This window comes from Leptonychotes weddellii, chromosome 10, assembly GCF_054177405.1.
Source record: "Leptonychotes weddellii isolate Sample4059 chromosome 10, ASM5417740v2, whole genome shotgun sequence".
NCBI lineage: Eukaryota > Metazoa > Chordata > Mammalia > Carnivora > Phocidae > Leptonychotes > Leptonychotes weddellii.
Genome location: NC_138378.1, coordinates 118323350 through 118350981, shown reverse-complemented (window position 1 = coordinate 118350981; position 27632 = coordinate 118323350). Strand labels below are relative to the sequence as shown.

The window sequence follows — 27632 nt, the reverse complement described above, 5'->3', positions numbered from 1 at the left end:
AAGAAGGAGAAAAGAGAGGAAAAGAAAGCATGATCCAAAATGAAAATGTAGGTGATTTTACCACTTTACACCAATATCAAAAATTTAAACAAAATGAGAGAGCTCCTAGAAAAAACAAAACTTACTAGAAGTGACTCAATTAATGTAAATGAATCAATAACAAAACTTTTTCCTCATAAAGAGTATTCCAGGCCCAGATGGCTTCAATAGCAAATTCAATCAATCTCTCCCAAAGTCTTCCAGAGAATAGGGGGGGAAAAAAAAGTATTCTCCACAAATAACAGATGAGAAGAACCTTAATAGCAAAACTTGACTAGGTCTGAAAAACAATGGTAAATTATAGAACAATCTGACATTTAAACATAAATGCAATCATCCTGAAAAAAGAAATGTTGGCATTACAAGTCTAGCGGTATATAAAGGAATTCATACACTATGAGAAATGTATGGCTTAATATCTGGAATTCAAGATTGGCATAACGTTAGAAATTCCATGAAATTCACCACTTCAGCAGATTAATGGAGAAACTCCATATGATCTTAATGAATGAATAAAAACAATTGGATGAAACTCAATAGTAATTCATGATAAAAATCACTCTAAACAAAGGGGAATTTGAAAGGAACACCTTAATCTAATAATAAGCATCAGCCAAACACTACAAAAATCCTAATACCTGCAGTAAAACAATGAAAGCTTTTCCTCTGAAGTTGTCAACAGGACGGAATGAACGAAATTCCCATTCTCACGATCTGCTTTCAGCACAGCACCTGTGCTTAGAAGTAGGGTATCCATATGGGGAAAAAAAAAAAATTGCATTGGATCTCTACTTTACACCCTGTGCAAAAATCATGTCTATGTGTCTTATAATCCTAAATAGGGAAGGCAAAATTATAAAGGTTTTAGAAGATAATAGAAAATGGTATCTTCATCCCTTGAAAATATCTTCATGGTTTTAGGGTAGGAAAAGATTTCTTACACAAGACAAGCAACAAACAAATTTAAAAACCCCTAATCATAGAGAAAAAATAGATTTTTCAAGAACTAGCCATGCATGCCTTTGTCCCAGCTCTAACACAGCTCCTTCTAGAAGCTTTCTCTGGCTCCTCCAAGGATCCTGATGCTTGCTGCTTTGGTCCAAATTCCTAGAAAAGCCCTTATAATGGTGTAATACTGTATTTTGGTTTCCACATCTGTCAGTTAAGCCAGACTTTAGGTTTGCTCATAGCAGGAAACCTGTCTGATTGATTTCTATACTCGGAAACGCAGCAAAGCGTCGCACACAGAAGCTGGGCAGTGAACGTTTGGCAAATGCGTGTAAACGGAGAACACAGCTACGGACCACACTGCATCCACCTGCTCACCGTGCAGAGCACTAATAAGAGCTTAGAGAGTCTGCAAGCACCTGCCGTGAGAGGACCCTTTCGGACGCCCTTTCTGGACATGCTGAAGATACAGTGTGCGTACAAGCTCTGCAGAGACCCTGCGGGCGGGGCTCGGTGCCTATGCACCACGTCTCCGAGCTGGAATGCTTCTAACGAAAACACAAACGTAGCTTATGGGAAAATGTGTCTTTGTGCTCGGATCCTCTGGGTTTTCCCGGAAGTGGTTTGGCTGGGCACGCAGTGTGTGCGTTCTGCTAGATGGGCAACAGCTGGTGATAATTCTCTATGTATGGAGTGAGGGATTTAGTGACTGCTTCACTTTGCACTGTGTTTCATTATCTTTGTTTCTGCCCTTTCAGCTTTTGTAAGGGGCTGTAAAGGAGTGTGAGGCAGAGGAACCGAGAACCAGCTAGGGGGCAGAATGCTGAGATCTGCGAGCCAGGTGAAGTATGAAGTTCCTGCAGGAAAGATCTTTATTGTCCAAACGCTTACACTTACAGGTACACAGAGGTCACCGAATTCAATGTCATCCTTTTGCAGCCAATGAAACAGAGGCCAAGGGACCAGCCGGAGATCCCCTAGCATGCTAGCAGTTGAGCAGGGGCTAAAGTCTCTCTCCCCAGGTGCCTCGTTAGCGCAGTAGGTAGCCCGTCAGTCTCATAAAGTCTCTCTCCCCACCCCCAGCTTTCTTTATCAAGCACCACTTCCACCTCTGCCGTCCTTGGTCAAGCTGGGGAACATCTGAAAAAAGACAGAGCTGTACAACAGTGATGTTCACGCTGTGAAGTCCTCTAGCTCTGCCCAGTGACTTCAGCGACCACAGCAGAGGCCTGGAAACAAAACAGAATGCAAAAATCCCTGCACACATAAGTGATCCTTTCCCCCGAGAATCAATCAGTCAATGTTGTAAAGCACTACACAAATGCCGTGTTATTACTGGGTGATCGTCTGGCATGTGCTGGCTGAGCGTGTTAATGGGAACCCTCACAGTCTACAGACTGCCTGTCAATCCACAAGATGCCCAAGAGAAAAGAAGTTCACAGTTGAAGTCGCTAGAGGAGGAACAGGAACAAGTCATCATTAGAGAGTAATGGGACTCAACATACCCCAAAGTCTCCATTCACCCAGCAGCCAGGACCCTGCTGCCAGGCAAGTAAACTTGGTCCCAGCTCCCTTGGATATTCCCTTCACCCTACTGTATCATCTGAAATGTGATGTCCCTTCACATAATTTATGGAATCAGGCAAGGGATATATACATGGATAATAAGTAAGCAAAGAGACAGAAAGGCAATACAAATAGATGGTATATCAAAATTTTAGAGAAACAACTCTCCACTGGTTTCTGCCGGGCACAGGATGTGTTCTGCCTGGTGGCCCCTAAACCGCCATTGCCACCTGGGCCCTAGAGCATTCCTTGGGTCCTGGTGACAGGCCAGGGGACAAGGCGTCCCAGGGGCAGGAGGCAAGTGCAACAGGAGCCCCCTGTTCCCTGCCTGTCTTCCCCTTTCGCTGCCAGCAAGCAGGAGAATGGCACAACCGCACCGATGATGGGGGCTCCATGCCCATGTGCCCAGCTGCTCTGCTCAGGCACCAGGCAAATGCAGATGAACCACAGCAAACATCTCAAGCAGCAGCTGCTCCGAGGAAGGATGACAGCCCCGGGCAGAGGCGAGGGGGGCACAGCAAAGAAAGCTCAGGAGGCTCGGTTACCAAAGAAAAGTTGCAAGCCACGGACTGAATAAGGAGATTCGCCTTTAGTTGGAAGGAAGGAAGCCAGGGAATGGTACAACAAGCTGGAGGGAATGTGTGACAGGAAAATAAACTTACATTTTATGAAGGACACGGTATTTATGTCCTCAGATGAAAACAAAAACAAACAAAAAACCAAATCCAGAATATAGGACAAAACATGGCCAGGAAAAGCTTACTTCTGAGTAACTGAGACATTTTTATGGATAGCGCGAACCTTCAACTGCACACTTTCTCTTTTTGCTCTGGTTGCTGGGAAGAGCCCATGTTTTAACTTGCAATCCAACTTCACTAAGTCAGCAGGACTTTATAGTACAAAATCCCATGACTATCTTTCCCTCTGGTTTCCTTGTACCATTTTATCGTTCTTTTCTCTTCACTCTGAATCTTAAAAATCAATCTATGTGTTGCTATTTTATTATAGTATTGTAAGCCACATGAAATCATTCTGGGAACAAAGCAGGGCAGAAATATAAACATGGAGACTAGCAGGATTTGAAAATAAAAAAGCAACAACCAGTGAAAGAAACGAGCCTGGATCCCAAATATGGGGCCAGGGAAGGACCACGGCATGAGACGCCAAGCACCTCTCTTCGAGTCCGGACCAAGTGACCAACCATGCAGTGCTAAAGTTGAGCTGACTGTCACCTCTCTGGAACCCAGCTGCACCACGTGTCAAAGTGGAAGGGTTTATTTAGATCATCAATAAGATCCCCAGCAAATGTAAGAGTTGATGATTTGACATTTGTGCAGCTTTGTTTGCACCACCCAGGAGGAGGCTGGAGTCTGTGGCCAGAGTGCCACCCTGCAACTGAGACAGATACTGCTCAAGAACGGGGTGCTGGAGACTGACTGAAGAATAAGTAGAGGTTGCAAGGGCTTTATTATTCCAATGAGGTAAGAGTTGGCTTGGGAGTTGGCAACTGAAAAGTGGAGAGATAGGAATTTGAGCTTCTGCTTTATTGAACTCAGAAGAGCCACAGGAGAAAAAGCAAAGCTGTCCCTGGCAGGACAAAAAGCTGGCTAATGGCCTGCTGTTCAAACCTCAGGGTTTGGGAGAAGCGTGGCTGGGGAGAGGAACCAAGTCCCTGATGGCTCCTCACACACAATGGCCACCCTCTGAGAAATACCAAATGGAAGTCCAGGGCAGCCGCCATGTGTCCTGATAACCACAACATGATTACAGCTTTGGAAACACAATTTAGAACGGGTGTCTTGGGGGTGGGTGGAGCCTGCATCCGAGGGAGTGCGGATGTGCAATTATGTTCCATTTGGATAACCCAAAAGTGTGCCACACAAGTTAACATTCACCTTGGTGACATTGTACAGCCATGTGTTCATTATTTTCTAAAAACATGGTCAGACCAATGGAGCATATCTGCTCTTTGGGGGCCTGTACGATCCAGAATGCAGACAGAGAAGACTAACCTCTTATGTGTGACTCTTTATGGATGCATCAAAGATCTATTCTGGTTCCTAATAAGTTGAACCAAGTAAAAGTTTGGTTAAACTGGATCTCACTGGCACTTCAGGCCACAAAATCTGGGATTTTTGCAAATAGGCTGAGTAAGGCCAAATAAAGATCATTATTTCAAACCTCAGAATCAGTGACCACTTTGTCAAAAAATCATGTGTGGAGGGCGAGGGGGGCGGGGGGGGCGTGGTGGGCGTCATCCCTGGATTGCTGTGCTCTGCCCCTCAGCACCACATACTTCTTGTCCTGTTTCAGATTGCCTTGTCCTGCACGTGGGACAACCCAACCCAGTGTCCCGTGTGACCCAAGAGGGACCTGAGAAAAGAGAACCAAACACCTGTCTCTTGGTCATAGAGCATTTCAGAAAGACAATGTCACATGAAGATGCTGGAAATCGTAGGAAGAATGGGGACATGGACCGGGAAAGCAGAGTTCAAATCCCCACTGTTTCACAGCAGCCTGGCCTTAGAGAAGCACATGAACCTGCCGCCCTCCGTGCCCCAAGTATCAGAGGGAGGTATGGACACTATCCCCTGGGGCTTGGGCAGCATGAGTGTGACGGTGCGCATGAGTGTCCCCGGCACACTCACCTCCTCTGCCGAGAGCCCGATGTGCTACCCCAAGAGGGTCTGAGCCCCTCCGGCCCTCGCCTGCCCAGCCATCTTCTGAGGTGTCTCCCCCAGGGGACCTCCAGAGCTCTGCAGTGTTCAGTCCACGTGTGATAAATGGGAGAGAGGGCCCGAGGGGGAAGTGCTGGGACGGGGGCTGATGGTGGGGTGTAGTCTTGTCAACACTCAGCAAGTAGCCCTCTCTCAAAGTACATACGCAGTTCTCAGTGATAAACAGTGCTTGGGATAATAATGGCAAACTGGGGTCATAATGATGTTTCTCCCACTAAAGGGTTTAAGATTAGGAAAGAGTCTTAAATCAGCCTGGCCTAGACCCCAAAGGGAACTCCCTGCCCTGAGGGGGACCATGGAATCAGAAAAGCTTAATTTTTCTGCTGTCCTTGTAGGGCTGGGCCCAGCTTGCTATCCCCTCAGGGCGTGTGGGGGGAGGGTTGGGGAACAGACAGGCCCAGGCTCCTGGGGCATGCTGGCTGCCTCGCCCCATGGGTGGGGACACAGCAGGAAGGTCAGATGCGGGGTTCTCCTACCTGGGTCAGTAGTGGTCCACAAGGCAGTAGCCAGGAATAAAAGCAAAGGTAAAGACCTGAAGTAAGAGATCAAGAGATGAGAAGCCGTGGGGGGATCAGCAGAGATGGTTTGGAGGAATTCTAATGTACGTATAGAAACCACTGTAATTCCAATGAATGGGTTCATTCACTACACTGGGGACTCAGCAGAAGTCTGGAACTCTGCTGGGTGAGACACAAGGAGACAAGGCACAGGGACGCAGAAGTGTGCTCCTGGAGATCATGGGTCACTGGAAAGGCTCAGGACAGAATTCCAGGACTGCCTAAAGCAAAACCAGTCAAACCTCATTAGTTCACCACTCTGCAAAAAATGAAGACAGAGGTGCCTGATTCACACAAGCGCCCCGAAATCTGCAGTAGATAAAGCTTTTTTTTTTTTTTTTTCCTTACTGCTGGAACACTTCTGCATTTCTTCTAAATTTGCCTGTGATTTTCAAGTGTGGGAACCAGTTTCAAGTCTAGCATAGAATTCAGTATTAGAAACACGTGTGACCCAGGCCGCCTCCAGCTGCTCACCCCACAACCCCCTGGAAGACCCCTGGAGGGTCTCCTTAGGAAATCAGTGGGCCAGGACTGGAGAGGCATTGCCCCGTCTTGGTTTTAAAAGTACGTGCTTCGTGAGGGCCTTCTCACATCTCCCAAAGAGCTCCAAAATGGCAGATTAAGCGAAATTTTTGTTTTGTAGCAACAATTCTACTTTTCAAAGTTTTGGAAACCTGAATATTTCCAGCTAAATTAGAAATATGTTGAATCCAATGGAAGTGTGGGATGACAGGGTGTAAGTGACCTGGCAAAATAATTTAACCCATTTGCAATACCCGCCAAAGATAAAACATTCTCAAATTATTGCCTGAGATCTGTTGGAATCAATGTTTCTGACAGTCACAAGCAATTTATCAAAAACTCTTCAGGAATCTTTTCTTTGGCTGTATTTTATTTTCCATCCCCTAAGTGATGAGCAGATATTGATTAAGATAGAATGGTCCACACACATGATCCCAGATTTTTTAAGTTTTTAGCAAGTGTCAAAACAAAGAGTAACATGAACAGTTCTGTAGGAAATGTGTTCCCATTGTTACTTTCGTACACTTTCAGTTATTAAAAATATAAAATAAAAACAGTTGGTCTTCTTGAGTGACTCTAGTTCTGAACTTACATAATTTTCTAATCCTGTTAAGAAGAACTTTCGAACTGAAATATGTCAATATACATTTCCAGATGCATGTAGGACTCTACGTTAATTAAATTACCAGTTCAATAAACAAATATTGGCAAGCCCCAGGGGATCGGCAGTGAGCTGGGTGCTGAGACAACTCTCCTTGCCAGACAGGACAGAGGGTACGGTTTCCAAGGAAGGATAATTGAACAATTTGCGTGGCCTGAGCTACCTGACTCAACTGTTCTGGACGCAGTACCAACAGCTCTCATGAAGCAATGCTGGAGAAAGGTAGTCATAATTCCAGACGGAAGACAGGACTTAGCCCGGCCACCCCTGCTTCCTCGGCCGGTCACGGACCCTGGGGCCGAAGCCTTCCCTGCTACGGTTGTGCCACTGAGCCATGGCACTGGAAGATCGTACTGTAACAAAGCTTTTCCAGAATCTACCATCCTTTTTTTATTAAAAACTGAGCTTTATCTGTAGGACTTTATAACCTTGAGAAACAAACACATCACGTTAGCCCTTTCCTCAAGAGATCAAAAAGTACGTATTTCTGATCTTTGTATGTCTGTTTCCATCCAAAACAAGCAAAAGGAAAATGTTACGATGAAATGAACTGAGAAGGAGCAGAGCAACTGGCAAATGTGAAGTAGAAATAATCCCTGGGTGAGATTCTGAACGTCTGAACCCAGGCAGCCGCTCAGGAGTGGACAATACACGGGCGGACCCTGGAGAGAACTGACGCGGTGGGATCGTTAGTGTTTGTCATAGGTTGGGAGCAGAAAAGATGAAGAGTGTGCCAGGGCCTCAGCAGGGGGACCTGGGGCTCATGGCAGGGAGGAACTCTCTCAGGCAGGAAAACCATGTCTTTGGTTTCTGAGATTAATTTTCAAGACAAAGTGCCCTGTACCTCACTCTCTGGGACATTTGCCCCCAAAGTACTTCTAGTGGCTCAGCAGAGTACACATCCAGCCCTAAGAATCTGGGTGCACGACACACAGGACGTGCCTTCAAACATTTTTTACTTTAAAAAACTGCCTGAGTCTAATACATTCTATATAGAGTTGTATGAGTATGCATGTGTGTATATACATCTTAACTTCAAATTAATGTCATTGTATTTCCCCCAACTTAAAGTCAAATCGACTCCTCATGAAGTTGTGTGGCACATTTTCTGCAGTTCTCAGTGCCTCCCACGGATCAAGTGTGCTGTTCCCATGTAAGAAGCCAGAGCACATACAACTGCAGAAGTGATGTGTGATGTGGAAAAGCAGGCTGTAGAGAGAGACACGGATCCATGTGCAAAGGGAAAAGACCCGAATGCTGGGGAAGGAGGAGAGGGGTTCAACCACGGTCTGTGCCACGGACTGTGGGGTTCACCCTGGAAAGCTCAGGGAGAGGCAGGCCGGCTGAGTACCAGTGCGTGAGGGAGAAAGGCACGGCAGGGTCTAGAAGAGTGAGCATGGATGCTATAGACCGCATACCCCTAAATTCACATTGAAAGCCTAACCCCCAATGTGATGGTATTGGGGGGGCTTAGGGAGGTGATGGGGTCATGAGGGTGGAGCTCTCTCGATGGCATGAGTGCCCTTATAAGTAGAGACACAGAGAGCTTGCGTCCTCTCTCTCCCTGTCACAGGAGGAAACCGTGCAAAGGTGGTCATCTGCAAGCCAAGAAGACAGACAGCCTTCAACAGAAATCAGATCTGTCATCACCCTGATCATGGACTTCTAGCCTCCAGCACTGTGAGAAGTAAGTGTCTGCTGTTGAAGCCCCCAGCCTGCAGGATTATGTTACAGGGGCACGAGCAGATGAAGAACGGACTAGGCAGTGGGGATCACCATGAGCAGAGTACACTGAAGGGCTCGGTGGGAGGCAGTCGAGCAAATCTACAGGATTCCTTTCAGCATTCAGGGGGAGTGACCATAAGGCACAGGGGACAAGCAGAGGCACTTGCAGTGTCAAGCGGAGCACATCTGACGTCTGGGGTTTGGATCGCAAGGAGAGGTGAATGATTCAGGAAGCCCTGGAGGTAGGAGGGGCCCAGCACCAGGCTGGGAAGTCACCTCATAAGAGGGCAGGAGATGGCAGGTCTTGGATGTCTGGAAAGGAAGAAGTCCTAAAGTACGCACAGGAGTGCCTAGAGCAGCCTCTGTTTGGCTCCCTGATTCATTCAGCAAATAGCGTGCCAGTCCCCTGAAAGATGTGGCAAATGTGGGGTGAGGACAAGAGCAGAAAACCGTCATCTAGAGGCATGGTAGAGAAGCAAAGGGCTCACAGAGTCCAGAGACAGAAAACCGAGGCAGTTGGGAAGACAGTTGGAGCCTTTAAATAATGTTTGAAGCTCTTTAATTTAAACATGAATCTCTCCCCACGCCTTTCCCTCAAATCTTCTGGGAGCACAGAAGGAATGACCGTAGGAGCAGAGATGCCCCCTCATTGAGTACTGAGCATGCCCTGAATCTCTCTCCACACTGAACCCTCCCAGCCAGCCCACAGGGGAGGTGCTGATACCATCCCTTCTTTCCCAGTGAGGGAGCTGAGGATGAGCAAGATTCAGAAATCTGACTGGCTTCAGGGTCAACAGAGACAAAGCAATGAAATCCAAACTTCCCAGAGCCCCAACTCTAACCTCCATTAACACCTTTTGTGCTATTAGGAGTTCTCACGCCCCTGGAAGAACCCACAGGTGGACCTCAGGAACCCAGCTGTGTTTCACTTGGGCCACGTAGCCACAGAGCTGTGCCCCTGAGGCCATGCCCATCACTGAGACGTAGGTCTGAGGTCTGCAGAGGGTCCTTCTACCCTGTGGATTTGTGCCACTCGGTTCAGCAGCGATACAGTGCAAGAAACAGCCATACCCACTTGGCCCGCCAGATTAGGGCCTATAGACTAGAGGCCCTCTGGCGTACAAATGTGTTTTGGCCAGTGCTGTATTTTATTTAAATATTAAACGTGAACATTTCTAGGCAGGATATGTGCTCTCTTGTTCCATCCCCACCATCTTGCCCCCAGCAGCTCCCCACATTCCAGCTACTGTCTGCGTACTGAAGGCGCTTGAGCAGACTGCCCCTGATTAAATTAACGCTGACCTATTCATAATCATTTTATTATGTACTTAATGTAATTCATCAGTCCGGTTTTTATGGCTGAAAATTATTCCATATAGATATATATTTGGAATATATATATATATATTTATATATATATTTATCCATTCATCAGTTGATGGATACTTGGGCTCTTTCCATAATTTGAGATATTATGTAGATATCTGTAGATAATGCTGCTGTAAGCATTAGGGTGCATGTACCCCTTTGAATTAGTATCTTTGTATCCTTTGGGTAAATCCCCAGTAGTACAATTACTGGATCATAGGGTAGCTCTATTTTTAACTTTTTGAGGACCCTCCATACTGTCTTCCACAGGGGCCGCACCAGCTTGCATTACTACCAATAGTGCACGAGGGCTCCCCTTCTCCAAATCCTCACCAACACCTGTTATTTCTTTTGTTATTGATTTTAGTCATTCTGGCAGGTGTGAGGTGCTATCTCACTGCAGTTTTGATTTGCATTTCCCTGATGATCAGTGATGTTGGGCATCTTTTCATATATCTGTTGGCCATCTGTATGTCTTCTTTAAAAATATGGAATGCTTCATGAATTTTCATGTCATCCTTGTGCAGGGGCCATGCTAATCACTGTATTGTTCCAATTTTAGTATATGTGCTGCCAAAGCAAGCACCCGACTAATTGTTTAAAACACTTCAGAGATCTGGAGACAAAAGCTTTGTTTATCCCCTACAACTGGTTTCTGCCGCGATGAGCAAACCGTATACTATCTGGGATTCGTGGACAATGTGGGGAAGGGAGATGATAAAGCACTTAAGACCTCCCTTTACTTCTAGCTGTGTTCTGATACCAGGAAAGGATCTGGAAGCAAAAGAGCAGAATCAAAACCGGCTCTATCTTCTGGGGACAAGGGGTGGCATTACTCAAGTGTCTGGCATGCTGCTAGAAGCGGGCAGTCTGGGGCCCTCCCAGCAAGGCCTGGGAGGCACCGCACGAGAGCACATGCTCACCGAGGGCAGAGCAAGGCCGTGCTAGGTGGTGGCGGAGTGGGTGCTGCAGTCAGGCCTCTGGGGAACCACAGTCCACACTCGAACCACCGATGCACCCAGGTCTAGTCCGATTGCTGCAATTCAGCACAGCTCTCCACTGCCTCCAGCAAAGCCAGGCCAAAGAGTGTCTCCAGGTGCAGGCGTGTCTGAGAAGTTTACCACAGGTCCCCTTCTCGTGTCTGCCCGACATAACGCAGCTCTGTGTACAGGGGGATAATGGAAGTGACTCCACTGAACACAGTTGCTTGGAAGACCAAGACTTCAAGCGCGGGGCTCTCGGCCAAGTGCAGACTGGCCTTGTGTGCAGTTTGCTTATGCTTTTAAGCTCGGTGCTTTGGGGGTAGCTGCAAAGAGGTGGGGTCAGGGTCCCTAGAGTTCACTGTGGGGGAAGCACATGGCCATGAGGAGACGTGCTACTGTGGACTGGTCACAGAGCTCCCAATCAGGGGCAGTTTATTCCACAGACACACCCTATGAATCATTACCTTGTGGTTCAAAATGCAGGGCTTTATAGGTGGAGGTTGGTAGAAGGCGGAGCTGTGTATCTTTGTGCATTTATTCAGGCAATAATGATTTATTGGTCGTTAGTACCTGAATTAGAATTACACAGTCCCCCAGGCTCCTCTCAAGGCTACTTTCTTCCTGAATTGTTTCCTGACTCCTCCAACCACTCATATCCTCAAAAATCAGCACCTTTACCGGGGCACGATCATTGCCAAAATGCCTGCTGTCAGGGGAACCCGCCTCCTGTGACTCACTCCTTTGTATCATCTCTCCCCAGGAAGTCTGCAGGACTTGCTGACTTGCTTCTGGTGAATCGAACATGGAGAAGGGAGGAGACGGCACATTGAAGATAAAGTTATGAAAAGACTGGGTTTCACCTTCCAGCTTGCACCCCCACCCTCAGAAACATGCTCCAGGAAGAGCAAGCTACCGTGTCGTGAGCAGCAGTATGGGGAGGCCCGCATGGCAAAGAACTGCCATCTCTGGTCTTGAGACCTGAGGCCTGTCCACAACCACAAGAGTGTGCTTGAGCCTTGAGACAGTAACAGCCTTGTCCTTGTCCTCAGAGACCCCGAGCCAGGCTCACCCAGCCAAGTCTCTCCCAGAGTCCTGACCGCATAAACCGTGAGGCAACAAATGTTTGGGGCTTTCAGGCATCAGGTTTGGGGGTCGTTCGTTACATAGCAATGGATAACTCATACAGATTTCTAGATGAATAATGCCAAGTAACTGGGTTGTCCCACTTTACAGTGTAAAAATGTGTGCCAGGCGTGACATTCAACTCTGCACCGGCTCAGAGGTCCAGGATCCCTCCCTCCCTGGCACCCCTGACACAACCTTCCCCTTCACACTGGCTGTGCTTGTCCCCGCCACCCTGCTGGTGCCGAGGCCCAGAGCGGCCCGCTGACGCTCCGCTCCAGAAGCCGGCCCTCGGGGGATGGGCCAGCAGACACACCAGAGCCGGAGGGAGCGGAGACCGAACAGCACCCAGCGACCCTTGGCCGGCTTATGCTGCCTCCAGCTCTCCCCACTGGCAGGCAAACCCCAAGCCTGGTTTCCACCCTGAGAGCCAGCACGCAGACGGCGGGGCTGCATGGATTCCACTCGACCTGGTCACCAGGCAGGGCACAGCAGTCCACCTGAGCCAGAGGCAGCAGAGTCTCGGCTCCCACTGCCCTCAGCCAGACCCGGTCGCCACCCCGAAACTGCAGGGCAGCGGGCCTTCGGACACGAACGAGGACAGTCTCTCCAGCCTGAGGACCTCATTCAGCCAGGGGACTCCACACCAAAAGTGGTAAGCAGGTTTTTGGATTCAACTGCCCTGACTGACCGGAGGGTGAAACCCTGCCCCCGAGGCGGGTCTGGGCCAGCTGCCATGACAACCGACTCAGAGACCCAGAACTGCCCTTCCTTGGAGACCACTGCAGGCATGGCTGGAGCCAGCCCACGGCACGAGCTCTCTCTCCACGTTAGCTCAGGGGCATCACTCCCTTCCCTACCTCCCCGGCCAAGGTCAACCCAGTGAGCCCAGACAGTTGCACTGACTTGTTATTGTGGGGAGCAGTGAGGGTGCTGCTGCTCTGCCCTTCTAGAGATCCCTCCCTCCGCTCTCCCTTCAGCCCCCAACACTTCCCAGGCAGCCCTCCGCTCCACGTTAGCCTTCCTATCTTGCAAAGAAAACCTTGGAAAAACTCCACTTACCAATTCCAAACAACACAAAGATGAATGAGAGACACTCCCTGGCCAGGCCCAGGGTTATGGAAAAGCTTAAGAAACAATTAGTTTTGTTTTAGCAGGTAAGGGTGGGGTGGGTGGATTAAAGGGACACTACAGACAAGATACTTGTTTAGCCTCAGCTCTGAAGGCGAGGAGACAATTCTCCCAAGAGAGAAGCCGAAAACAAGGACAGTCAAGGCAGGGGCAGCTACATGGAGCAGAGCAAAGGCACAGAAAGCATGGAAGGCAGGTGCGGGTGAAGAGCAACCTTGATATTGGGATAAGAATCCAAGAGAACCAGATGGGGGTGGGGGGGGGCGCGGGGGCAGTGTGGCTGAAAACAGCTGTGACTACTTTGCAAGGGACCTTGAATTCCCCACAAGGGATTTGAGGGTCAGCTGTTTTCAAATACTATCACTTCTGTTCTCAGGACCCAATACTGGGAACCTACTGATAACATTACCCCAAATTCCTTCTGGTCCTTTCCCAGAATTTCTGCACTCTTATTCTCCACCAGGGAAGTACACACTGGAATTAATGAATGGGACACAGTCTTTGATGTTCCTGGGGAAACACTGACTGAGAGAAAAAGTCACTGCGTATGTATATGTATGAAGATTCCCAAAGCTCCTAATCAGGTGGACTGACAGAATAGCACCTACGGAAGGGGACAGACAGCTGTGGTGGAGAACAAATCATATGTTACATTCAGACAGCTGATATCTGGAGTGATAAGGAAACGCATTTACTTACCACTTACGCATCAGATTTCACCACTGGTATTTGTTGCTATACTGTGTGTTTTAATTTCATTCCCCAAATTCATTCGCCATTGGATTTAGTAACAACTGGCCCCCGTATTTCCAGCTGGTGAGCATCTCATACGGGCCAGACAGTGTGCTCTGCCTGCAGCCCAGCCACGGGAGGCTTCCGTCCTCAGGACAAGTGGAAAGGCAATTCTGGATCTCACCACCTCCCAGGGAGGGGCTCCGCTCAGCCTGAGGCCACAACAGGCATGGAGGCTATATTCATTCATCTCTCTTCAGCCCAGCACAGATCTATGTGGCACTCCTCACTGTGACTATGATATTCAATGGCTCCGTCTGTTTTTACGCCTGCAAGCATGGCTCTTATTTAAATAATGTTCCCGCAGCTTCAGGGGCCTGCACGTCCCAAGGGGAGCCATGCCAGCTCGCTGGGTGCCCCTCACACCTGACCTGCTGTAGCAGCCAGCCCCAACTGCTCTGGGCCAAGATGATGCCTGAGTTATCAGGCTGAGGCCTGGCGTGGTGTGGCCCATGCCACTCCCCACAGAAACCAGGGGCACTGAAAGCACTTTCCTGGTCAAGCTGCACGGAGACTCACATCCACCCTGAGCTATCAGCACACCTGAGAAGTTGCAGAACTACAGAGGTGAAAACAGACCTCAGGTGTCTGAGGTCTGGTATGGCATTCTCTAGTAGATCTGCAGGTTAATAAGGGAATTCTGTGCTCCTCCCAGCTGCAGTGACAATGAAAATAACAAAACAGCAACAGGTGCTGCCAGTTACCTTGGCCGCAGCTCTGAGACCACAGATCGATTTGGGAGGTGAGAAAATACTAGTGGGGCGGGGACAGACTCAGGGAGAGACAGGCCACCAAGTAAAGGTGCGGTGCCCCTTGTCTGGGGCTGCTTAGCAAAAGTGAACGTAGATGTCAGGAAACAAGAGAGACAGATAAGGAGGCCACAAGTCTGAAATCCAGCCATTGGCAGGGCCATGCTCCCTCCAAATCCTCAAAGAAGGATCCTCCCTGCCTTGTCCAGCTTCTGCTGGTCCCAGGAGTTCCTTGGCTATGGCTGCCTCAGTTTAAGCTCTGCTTCCCTAGTCACCCAGCATCTTCCTGCAGAGAAATGAAGTTCCAAAAAGTCCCCACAATGAGTAAGTAGCAGAAGTATATTTTCCTCAAAGCTTAATCCCTGAGTCAACATCCTAGATCCCCTTTATGCAAAACAGGAAGGTACCTCAGGGCATTCTTCATCCCTGCCTGCTTCCGCTCTGGGATACACAGTCCCTCAGTTACAGCTGTCCAGATCTTCTGATCTTAGTGATGATGAAATCAGCCCCTAAAGTTGTGACCAAGGCCCCGGATTCAGAGCCAGCAGTAGAGGGTAGAGGGATACCTATAACAGGAATCCTCTGCATCTGCCCTATCTCCATTTCTGTGCGGGGCTTCCGTGGGTTATCTCAGCTCCTGACAGCTCATGAAATTGCTAGTCCAGCTTTACAGATGAGGATGCTGATAGGAAATACTGCATCTGCAGGATCTCAGTCACTGGGGAAATGATTATGAGAAAATGTGGCTATCCATTTGGGAAAAAAAATAATAAGGCCATATCCTCCCCTCATCCTTCATATCAAAATAAATTCCATGTGGATCATAACAACAGTGCAAAAAAACTTAGATTAAAATCACTATAAAGGATTTGGGTGAATATGTTCATAATCTTAAGACATGAAAAGCCATTTTAAGTATGTCAACATAGCTATAAAACTATTTTAAAGAAATATTAGTATGGCCAAAAAACACAACAAACAAAGCTGATAGAAAAAAATGACATCAGGAAAAAGGTATTTTGAGATAATATTCTTAATATACCATGAGTGCTTTAAAAACAATAAGTAAAATACTAGTATTTTCAAAAACATGGACAATTCATGAAAGAAAAATTAAATGGACAACATACGTATGAAAAGATCTTCAACCCTTTTTCTAATTAAAGAAATATAATTTAAATCATATATTTTTCTATATCAGATGAGATAAAGGTACTGACCATATTGGAAAATTCAAAACATTGACACACCCATGAACTATTGGTACAAGTCCGGGGATGACCTGATAACACGTATCAGCATCTTAAACATACATAACACATGGTCCACTCATTTCAGTGTGTGCATTTATCCTACAGAGATCACTGCTTTTTAAAGATTCATGTTTAAGGATATTTATTGCAATGTTGTTAGAGCAGAAGAAAAAACAAACAAAAACACAAATAACTGAAATGTCCATCACTGAGTGTTTGGTTTAAAAATTTCTGGTATATTAATACTCTGGGATAGAAGAAGGCAACCACTACAATGCTCATATGTGCTAATTAGGTGAACACTGGAGCTCAAGAAAGCATCCTAGCTGGAGAAAGAGCTGGAAGGATCAGCATCTAGGTAGTTCATGTTGCTAGGAGAGTGGAGTGAGCCTGCCCAGAAGGAGCATACATATAGAACGGAGGGGAAAAGATGATCTGGATTAGAATGCTGACATTTCAGCGATGGTAAAAGGAAAGGGATCCTCAAAGAAAACCAGAAAGATGGTCAGGAAAAAGAAACAAAACCTGGAGAAATGGCCATATGGAGACCAAGGGACTAGATTTTTTTCAAGAAGGAGGAAAGTTTAACAAAACCAAATGCTGTAAAAAAAAAAAAAAAACAAACAAGTAAAATAAGTACTAATATATTTATTGGGTTTGAGACACACACACACACACACACACACACATACACAAACACATAGGTTGGTGGTAGTCTGAGTAAGAGGAGTTTCATGGCAGGAGGTTGGGGGCACAGAGAATCCACACTGCAGTAGGTTTAGAAGTTGACAAGAGTTGAGAAAACATAGAAAGTGTAGACAAATATTTCAGAAAGTTCAGCTGTAAATGAGAGGAGAGCTGTGTGGGAGGAGAGCAAGAAAAAGGGCAAAGTGTCCACAGAAGGGTATCTGGTCTGTCTCTCTTTTTTTAAGAGGATGGAAATCTGAACGTGTTTCAGTGCTGATGGAAGAAGATGTTGAAGAGAAAATAAACTCCCTGGGTAAGTGGGAGGAGGTGGTCCTACACCAGAAGAAAAGCATTTCCTAAATATAATGCAAAGGGAGGAAAAATATGGGTGGACATCAAAGTAACTTTTAGGGGTTGTTGTCAGTTCACTCAGGGTGGGGGCTCAGGAGTTCTCCCCTGGATCTGCTCGATCCAGTTAGCCGACAGGGGGAGAGAAAGAAAACTCAGATGTTACAGAAGATTTAAGAGTCAGATTTAAAAATGGCATTCACCACTTCCACCTACAATTGCACTAGCTGAAATCTAGTCATTTGCCCAAAAAAGCTGCAAGGGGAGTACAAATACTGTCTAGCAGTAGACACAACAAGAGGAAGGAGACAGATGTTGGTAAGCATTAACTTTCTCTGCCAGAGGGAAAAAAAAAAAAAATGTGTTGTTGTGGTTGTTGCATTGATTTTATTAGTATTTGTGTCCCTAACAGCTGACTCTGTGACCTGAACACAGTAGGTCCTCAAAACATCTTTGAGGAAGGAGGAACTAGGGAAGAAAAATTGAGTGTGAGAGAGAGGAGTGTTTTTCTAGAACTTAGGCAGATGCCTCAGACGTGGATACAGAAGGTAGCTGCTTAGCTGGTATGACTTGGGTGGGGGTCTCCCTATAAAATTCCTGTAACAATGGAGACCCAGTGTCACAGTTACCAGCTCCATCCCAAAAATGAAGACAGCTGATCCAAAATTGAAGCCTGTCAACAAAGTGCCCTAGTTATGGAAAAGCAAGAAGGTGCCAGAAACCACAAAGATAAATCACAAATATGCAAATGTTATGGTCCAGCCCAAGTGACCTCTAGAACCATCAGCAGTGATGGTGTTTAGGTTCACAGAGATGATTAAGACTACTTATAGTCTAATGGGGAGACAAACATGGACACCAACAAGTGCACTAAAGTGGATTCCAGTGGAGGCCGAACGAACAAACTGTAATTCTATGAGAGGAGTCAGAAAAGTCTTCACAGAGATTATGACTCTCAATCCAGACCTTGAAGGGGGAGGTGGCCTTCACCAGAGCATCTACGGGACGAGAGAATATGGAGCAGGAAGGAAAGGTGCTCTATAGCAGTTAGAATTAGGAAAGGCATGATGTGGGAGTGTGCACAAGACAGCACAGTGTGCCGCTCTAGACGGCCAGCCGCCTGCGGGATGGTGGGTACTGACCCATGGCTTCTAGACTTATGGGTGGTACTCATGTCTCACGCTGACAAAGCAGCCACAATCCCAGCAATTAATGGGGGAAAAGTGTTTCCACCTTGTTGCCGGGTAACTAAGCACTTCACAATTCTGATGGTCACATTTATCTCTTCATTTCAGTGTAACACACTTTACAAAATAACCACAGGCTACATCAACCCTTCCTAACATGTATTTGGAGCTCACCTCACTCTCTATATGTGTGATACTGTTTTTGTTTTAATTTTTCCCTTTAGAAAGGGAACAAATCACATCTTGCTCAAAACACTATGTCTTTATTGTATCTGTATCTCCAGATTGTCTATGGTGGTGTTAATGTAGCACTTTAAAATGCCAGTATGTTTTAATAACATAGTATACCTTTTGCTCTTGCAAAAACATCACATTATTCAATGTACGCAACTGCAAAAGGATATGACTCTTATATAATTTACGTGTCCTTGTGGTGTGTTATTAATGTGTGCACTTTATAAGGGTATAATTTTGGAAGCAATTTTCCATAAAATTGTTATAAGTGTTATCTTATAAATTTGAGATAATTTGGCACAATATTCATTTAACCAAATTACCCCCCTAATAACATCTCTTCATTTGTAAATACCAGTTCAGACTGACACTACACATTTTTTGGTAAGACACTGAGCCTTCTGGAATCACCCAGATATTGCTGCATAATTTAGGGTGAGGAACAACTTGCTCTATTCCCGTAAGTATGCCAGCTTTGTTCTCCTAGATTGAAATGCACAACAGACACTGTTTGGCCAAAACTAACACTTTTGCATGAATGCTTCTAAAACCCTCATAACATTTGCTTCTGGGAAGTCATCAAGGCAGGAGTATATATCAAAATGAATAATGGATTCACATTAAAATAACTTACCATCACGTGCTGACTCGGCTTTTTGATATTGGTTCTGTGGCTTTGTACAAGATCTGCAATGTCAATAATCTTCAGACTCTTCATTGATTATATGAAGATAATGGGACTTGACTGGATCGAAAAGCTTTCTTGGAACATAACATCAAATATCCCTGATCGACTTTAGTACTTAATTATATATTACTCTATCTTGCCTATTTTTAAGGTCTATCACATCTCTACAAATACATTGCAAAGTCATCCATGCCATGGCATGGATCGTCCACCCAATCACTTTGTAAAGCATTTAGATAGCCTTCTGTGCTAATAACTAGCACTGAGGAGCCCCAGAGGCCTGTCTTCAAGTCCCATCTCCCCCAGTTACTGGCTCTGTGTTCCTGAGAAATTTACTTCTCCTCTGTGCAGGTTGCTTTGGGTACATCACATAATCTCCCTGAGCCTGAATTCGAGTTTCTTCATCTGTAAAGTGGACACGATAATGCCTCTCTTCATAAGGACAGAGTGAAGAGGGTCAATGACAGAACACCAGTAAGGGCTTTAACACAGTGCCTGGCTCATAGGAGACTCCGAGAAATGTGGCTAATAAGCAAATGTGAAAAGTACTGAGGAAGGTTAGGTCTTAAGGAAAAATCCACTCTCGTCCTAAAGCCAGCCTAGCATACAGGGGGGATAGGCATTCCTGGGGCAGCTAGCAATCACGAATGAGAAGCGCTCTTTATCTCCATCACAGTGCACTAGAAGCACTAGACAGAGAGTTCTTGAATTAAACTGAAACTACATTCTGATTTGATTTAAAAACATACGGCAAAAACAGAAGAGGAAGACATTGAGCCTTCTAGAATCATTACACCCAATGCTGACGTGCATTCAGAGAAGGAAGAATCATGCCCTGGAGTTCTGCGCAATCACAAAGCCACCCAGAAGGAGCAAATGCAAGGTGCTGCTGAGCAGGAGTCTTAGAAGGAAGCGGTAGGCAGGTGAGGAGGCTGGCAGAGCTTCCAAAGACCTTGACGCCAGGCTGGGACGGGATGAATAGCCCTGGTGGTTAGGAACAAAGGCATTAATGTGCTAATTCTCTTTGTGATTCTGAGTATAAATGTCCTGGTCCCTGGAGTCTGTAGGCATGACAGATGATGACTAACGGGCCAACTGCTCTCCCTGGCCCAGGCTGCGCTGACGCCTGGCCAGCATCTTTAAACAATGAGTGAGGTGTGGGGATAAAACACATTTTGCTAAGCTGTGTCCATTACCAAGTAAATCATGGCATATCATGGCGAGGCAGATATCAAGAGTTCTATCCTCCATGACTAAATTTCTGTATATACTGAATCTTTTCATTGACAGGGGAATCCCATCCCCCCTTCAACCCAGTCATTCATCATGTATTCAGTAAATATTGTCTGATTGCTGACTCTGCCAGGAGGAGAGAGTGATAAGACACAGCCCTGCCTTCTGAGAGCTTACCGTTGCCATGGGCAGCAGGCTTCACTAGTTTTTCCTTAGTACTTCCTCTAAATCCACACTTCCTTTCCTGGGCCCAGTGATGCTTGAAGTAGGGTGGGGGCACTTATCCAAAGTCTCCTGAAAAGAAAAAAAATTTAAACCCAAGGATCTCCCCAGTGAAGACGCCTGGGTCTCCAGAGAGGCCAGTGTTTGCCAGCAATCAATTAGCCAGTGAAAAGGTCTCAGAGTTTTGCCACCACCGGGCAGCTAAGAAGAGGTAAAACAGCATAAATTATCAGGCCAATGGCACAAAAAAGGGGATCCAGCCTGGACTGCTGTGGATCAATACCGACCTGCCCTTATCGGCCTGTCAAAACTGTTCTTGCTGGGGGCCAAAACTACTTCCCCCATTCAACCTTGGCTATACCTTGGGCATCCCTCGGTTTTACAAAGGATAACTTGAATTTGCTTCCCAAAAATGGATATGTGGAATGGCTGAATCTCAACTCTCTGAGTGTTACTACTACATAATCCTCATGTGAAACGCTTCCAGTCTGTAAGGATGGAGCTAGACGTAGAGTTAGCACACGTTCAGCAAGAAGCCACCACTTACCCTGCTCTATATCTGGCCTTTCAAGACAAAAAAAAAAAATTAAGGCAGGACTGCTGGTCTGAGGAAATTATAATCTGCGGGAACAACACAAGAACAAGTAACAAGAGAACAAACAACGCGGGTGAGGATCTACCTGGTGCTCGGTTATGTGGAACAGACTAAGGGCAGCTGGGCTGGGGCAAGCTCGGAGTGGCTGGAGATGGCCAGAGTGGGGAAGATAACCTTCATAACGTGGGGCACGCATATCCCTACTCAGAAAGCCCCTCTCAGGGCCCCCCCCCCACTCAGAAGCAGATGACAAGTGAGAGCTGACCCAGACCTGGACACGTGCTGCGAAACCACAGAAACTCCACAGAAGTTTCAGAGAGGAACCTTTCAGTTCCACCTCAGCAGAAGGGAGAGCACTTCATGAGCAAACAAAAACCAAGCTTCTCTACAAGTTTGCAAATCCCCACTTAATTCTCACCCTTTTGCATCTGTGGCAAGGCAGTGGTAATGTCACAGGAATGTTGAGAAGTCACACACAAACGCAACAGTTACTATAGCTTGGAGAGTGGTCATACGAAGTCGTGGAAACTGGCAATGCATTTGTGTAGAGCTGACCGTGACCTGACAGGCAAATTTCCCAGGAGCTTCGGAAAGAATTTTCACCACCCATGATGCCTGCTGACTGGCGAGCGCTGTCCTGGGTGTCAAGGGGTTCAGGCAATGTCGACGGCAATCGAGGCTCTGAAGTAAGAACCTCGGAGGTTGGTCAAATTCTTAAATACTTAGCTATCCTGTATCCAGGGAATGCTGCATTTTCCAACTAGTGCGGAGAGCTTCAGTGCTGTATTTTTAAAATGTATTTCAATTCCACAAGCCCATATTGAGCATATATGGTGCCAGGCACTCGGCAAGAGAGAGAAATATAGACATAAATAAACTGTATTTCCTGCTCTTAATGAGGACCTAGTCTGACAAGAAAAACATAAGCAAATAAGTACAAGGGAGGTGACAAGTATTACAAAGAATTACGTAAAGGAAGCTAAATGTGTTACAGGCACCACTTAAATCACCATCACTGCAGGTCTAGGGCAGAACAAAACTACAAACCCATCCAGCTGCCATGGAACTGTCTGACCACAATTTCCTCCTTGATCATAAAACCATCAAATATTTGTATAGAACACAGTTTTAATACAGTATCAGCTACATTAATTTTCACACTCCCCAAAGTAATTCCTTGTGTCTGGTATCATAAGACCCTTCTAACAGTAAATAAATGGAGGTTGAGAAAATGAAGTGACTACACAAAACTAAGACGTGTCAAGTTACATAATTGGCCTCGAATCTTGGACCTCAAGCCATGTGCTCTTCTTAATACAGCCTATGGTTCTATCATAACTGTAATTCCTCAATGTATAATCAATCATATAAGTAATTACACTAAATGTAAAAGGCCTAACCTGCTAATTAAAGATGGAATCTGTCAGATTGGATTAAAAATAAAACAAAACAAAAAAGCAAAGCCCAACTATCTTCTTTTAATAATGGATTAAAGGGGTGCCTGGCTGGCTCCACAGGAAAAGTGTGTGTGTGACTCTTGATCTTGGGGTTGTGAGTTTGAGCCCCACGTTGGGTATAGAGATTATTTAAAAAAACAATTAAATTTATAAAAAATTATAGATTAAAAGGGTTAGGAGACCTAGGATGTGGAAAAAAAAATGTTGCTCCCATCCTTAATTCAAGGAAAAAAAAAGAGGAAAAAAAGACAGATAACCTGGAAGATCACAAAAGTTCCTGAACCAGTAAGAGACCTGAGGTCTCAGTGCAACCAACTAATTCAAAACATAGGGAAAGATGGGAACTGGGAAGGAGGTGGAGGTAAGCACTGGCTTCCTGGAGCAGATGTTGCTAAGGGTGCACTAAAGAACATCTGTAACTAAGGATGCACTACCAGAGGCTATGGAACCCCTGGGTGCCCCAAACACAGAGGTTCACACAGAGTTCCACTTTCTTTCTGTGGACCTCAGGAGGTGCTCACAAGAGCACTGTGGAAGGGCAGAAACCTGAGGAAGCCCGTGGGCAAGTGGGTGGGAGGCAAATGGCAGAAGCTCCACCCAGAGTTTTCTCCCACCATCTCCTTTAGGGAATAAATGGCTTAAGACACTGGAAGGAAGACAGCAAGCGTGTTGTGTCAAGGCCACAGGTGAAATCCAATGCAGCTACAGCAAAGGAACAGAAGAAAACATACTCTACCTCCAGAGAGGGGGTATGAGAAAATGTCCTGGGCTTGGAAAATTAGAGATCCCCTATTGCTGGGGAGGACATGATCCATCTCTTAGAGTTCCCACCCAGGGAACTAGGGTCACAGGACCTGCCCAAGATGCAGGCTTAACCAGGACAACAGAGGACTGCCACTGGGCAGGGTGAGGGTGTGGAGGGAGAGTCTCTCTGAGGCTCAAGCATAAAGTAAAGACTTAAAACTAATGGTGAAACAACAGAGAAAACCCATCAGGCAAACCGGCCCCAGCTGAAGCACAAAGTAATGCTAGAGGAGCCGGAATCCTGTGACGTGCAGCACCAAGGACAATGACAGCAATAACAAATCCCGCACTCAGCAAATTCCCTACTAAACTGACTCAAATCCCCCTGCTGAAGGCCTAGCAAAAGAGAAGGTGTATCCATTTCCAGACGATCATTCTACTAACACTACAGTTGCCAAATGTTAGGTGTTCAATAGTTAGCCTACATTTTTAGGATAATTCCTTCACCATGCTCCCAATTACTTTTAGGGTTTTATTCTAAGTAAATCTTCATTTTTGGAAGTTCTCTGTGATAATCTTTTAAGAATGCAAGTTCATGACACCAGTCTCTTGCTTCTCATTCTGCAGGACTGACCCTTGCTACTTGCCCAGCATGGTCTCTCCCCAATCTTTGCTGAGACCACTCACTGTCCCGCAATTCTTCAAGTGGCCTGATGTCTTCCCCACCCCAGAGCCTTCCCATGTGCTCTTCTCTTTGGAATGTTCTTATTTGCATTCTTCTCTGACTGGTTCCTTTTTCATCTCTCAAGCCAGAGTTTAAATGGTACCTTCCCCAAGAGGGTTCATCACCATCCAACTACAGTAGGCCCCTCTGTTTTTGCTCTGAGTGTTTGTCTTATTTTTCTGGCTGCTAGAGCAGAATACCAGAGGCTGGACGGCTTAGACAAGACTTTCTTTTAAATAGAAAAGTATGAAATTTATTTCAATATCTAGTTTCTTTTTTTAAATTGAAGCTGTTGGATGATTTTTTTTTTTTTGTAATTTAAAATTCATTATTAGAGGGGAAGGAAAACACTGATAAGCTATTAAATACTGACAGCAAATAAGATGATCGAACCATGCATTTATAAAAGCCATGTTCAACAGTAAAAGGATCCAGTTATACTACTTAAGTGAAAGAAATATTCTTTGGCTTTTTATTTCTAGTTAAACACATTCTCATATTGACATAATATCCCTTTTTCACACAATTATTGTCACAGTTCTAGAGCCTGGAAGTCTGAGATCAAAGTGCCAGCAGACTCAGAGCCTGGTGAGAACCTGCTTCCTGGGTCACAGACCAGGTCTTCCCGCTCTGTCTTCACAAGGTGGGGAAAGGAGCTCTCCGGGGTCTCTTGTGTAAGGGCACTAATGCCATTCAGGAGCACTCCACTCTCATGACCTAATCACCTCCCCAAGGCCCCACCTGCAAACATCACCACTCTGGAAATTTAGCAAATGAATTTGGGGGGAGACACAAACATTCATTCTACAGCCACATTCTATCCCTGTGGTTCACAGTCTGCGTCACAATTTAAAATATTTGTTTTGTGTTCACCTGATGAATGTCTTCCCTATAGACTGTAAACTCTGTGGAGTCAAGGAGCCTGTTTCTTTTTCTTTTTGGTGCATGAATTTTTATTGTCACTTTGTTTTTAAATCACTGAATACAGGATCCCTAATACACAACAGGCAATCAATAAAATCTTTGTAATACATTTATGAAATGAGTAGCCAAAAGGGAATAGTTTCCAAATCAATGAGACTCATAAAAGAAAGGAAATAAGGGACAGAGGAAAAGAAAGAAAGAAGGAAAGGAAGGGAAGGGAAGAGAAGGGAGGAGGAGGGAGGGGGGAAGGAGAAGGGAGAGGGAAAGGGAAAGGAAAGGAGGGAGGGAGAAGAAGAGAGACTGAGAGCTGAGAAGAGGAAATGTGGGGAGAGAGAAAAAGAAACTGGACAGATGTTGGTTTCACATGAGCCTTTGTTTTCTTTAACCAGTGGTTCTCAAGTTCGGCTGCTACCAGAAAACCTTGAAGGCTTTACAGGTGACTGATGCCCAGGGGCCACTCTAAGTGGTTCTCATTTTTGGCCTTTGGTGTGGTCTGGATACTGGAGACTTCTAGAAGCACCTCTGGTGATTCCAATGTGCAGCAGACTCTTGAGAATCACAGCTCATACCCAGGGAGACACTGCCATCTTACCAACTCCCTGTGAAGCTAAGAGAGACCAAGGTGCTGGTCATTCTTGGGTGTGCCCATCAAGAAGATCCCAGAGAGCAGCACCATCTGGGGTCCCTTTGGATCCCCCCCAGCAAATCTCAAGTGAGAATCTGGTATTTCCAGGCCCTGAAAACAGGTTGACACTGTCAGGGGGTTCCTGCCTCATGAAAGAATGGTTCCCTGGGTGTTCCTCACACTGAACGCATCTCTCCCCTTGCTGTCCCCACTGCAAGCACACTCCATTCTTCCAGTCCCCAGGGCGATATGATCTCTCACACACACCCCGAGGGGGGAGGCATTTCTCATGTTCTTCCTTCTCCTCTTCACCTGGTTACTACAACCCCTATTTGCTCTTCACATCCTAGCTCAAAAGTGATTTCCTAGGGGGGGCTGCTCTGTCAAGTCCACAGTAGAGGCACTCCAAAAGTTCCATACTGCTTTTACGACCCCAAATCCATAACCATTGCTCGTTACTTACTTATGGGCTCTCTCTCCTACTAGGCCGAAGTTTTATAAGGGCAAGGCTATGTCAATTTGTTCACTATTCACAGTGCCCAGCACATGGTGAATGCCTAATAAAAATGTGTCTAAATGGTGGAATGAATGATGCTACACAGCAAAGCAGATGTCATTTATTTAAATCAATCAGCAGGCACAGCAGGAGGAATGATGGATTGGGAATGAACAAATGTGGCTCCAAGTCCTGCCTCTTCGGTGTTGGCTGTGTGACTGCAGGTGAGTCACTTCTGCTGCCTGGCCTCAGTTTCCCCATCTATGACACAAAGGCATTGTTCTACTTGACCAATAGGTCCGTTCAGGTTTGGATGATTTAGGATTCTTTGATCTACCTCAGCATGAACTTAAAGCAGGGGACCCTCCATGGGGGAAGCTGCATTAGAAGAGCCAGCGCATTTCTAGGATGCTCTGGTTGGGTATTGTAAGGCACTGGTGTATCCCCTTTTCAGTCAACAAGAGAACCTCCCTTCACATGTGTTAGAGGCTTAAGTTCCAGCACATCTTAGAACCCATTAAATGCCATACGAAGGAGTTCAGCAACAGGAACCACTCCTGTCAATCTCTCACAGTTGGTTTCCAATTAGCCTCCTTGATTTCACTTACAGCCTAATATCTAGAAAAACTGACACTTAAGTGGATTCGAGACAAGCAGGTGTTTGTTAACTATATAACTACAGGTCATCTTCTTTAATTACTGAGAATCAGTTTGATCTTCGATGAACTTAATATAAAAACCTACTGTATACATAAACCAGTGTTGTCTGTGACAAGGGTAATATTCAATCTCTGTACTATCCCAAATGGTAGCCACAAGTCACAATTGGCTAGCAGGTGCTTGAAATGTGGCGGGTGTGATGAGGAACTGGGTTCTAATTGTACTTAATTTTAATTCCAATAGCTATGTGTGGCAAGTGGCCACCTTACTGGACAGTGCAGATGTGTCATCGCGCACATAACAGAACCACAGGAACTGCTTTCAACGACACCAACTCCACCCATGTGAAAGTGACAAGAGCAATCTTCCTACATCTGCTGACCTCTTGATCTCTCTATTTAACTTACTGCCCTCAAGGAATCCACATTGTAAAAAGTAAGGGCCAATAACGTTATGGAAGAGCACTGTAACTTTGGATGTCAGTGAGTCTCATGCACAGCACACATTTATTCCATCATCTGTATGTCCATTCCACAGATACCTGCTGAGCGTCTACTCTGTGGGGAAGGAAATTGTGAGGAGGCACCTGAATTTGTGGAGGAGAGGATGAGTCCTGACTTGTAACTATTATTCTCTTCAGTGATACTTCTTTAA

General features: G+C 45.9%; 1 long non-coding RNA gene and 1 other non-coding gene across 2 annotated transcripts in view; both read right to left on the bottom strand.

The window, feature by feature from the left end:
* Nucleotides 1-27632, bottom strand: part of LOC115937026 (uncharacterized) — a 199008-nt gene that overhangs the window by 20892 nt on the left and 150484 nt on the right. The window lies entirely within an intron of this gene.
* Nucleotides 10607-10710, bottom strand: LOC115944807 (U6 spliceosomal RNA). Its single transcript, XR_004079314.1, has one exon. It is a non-coding gene; the product is annotated as a U6 spliceosomal RNA (small nuclear RNA).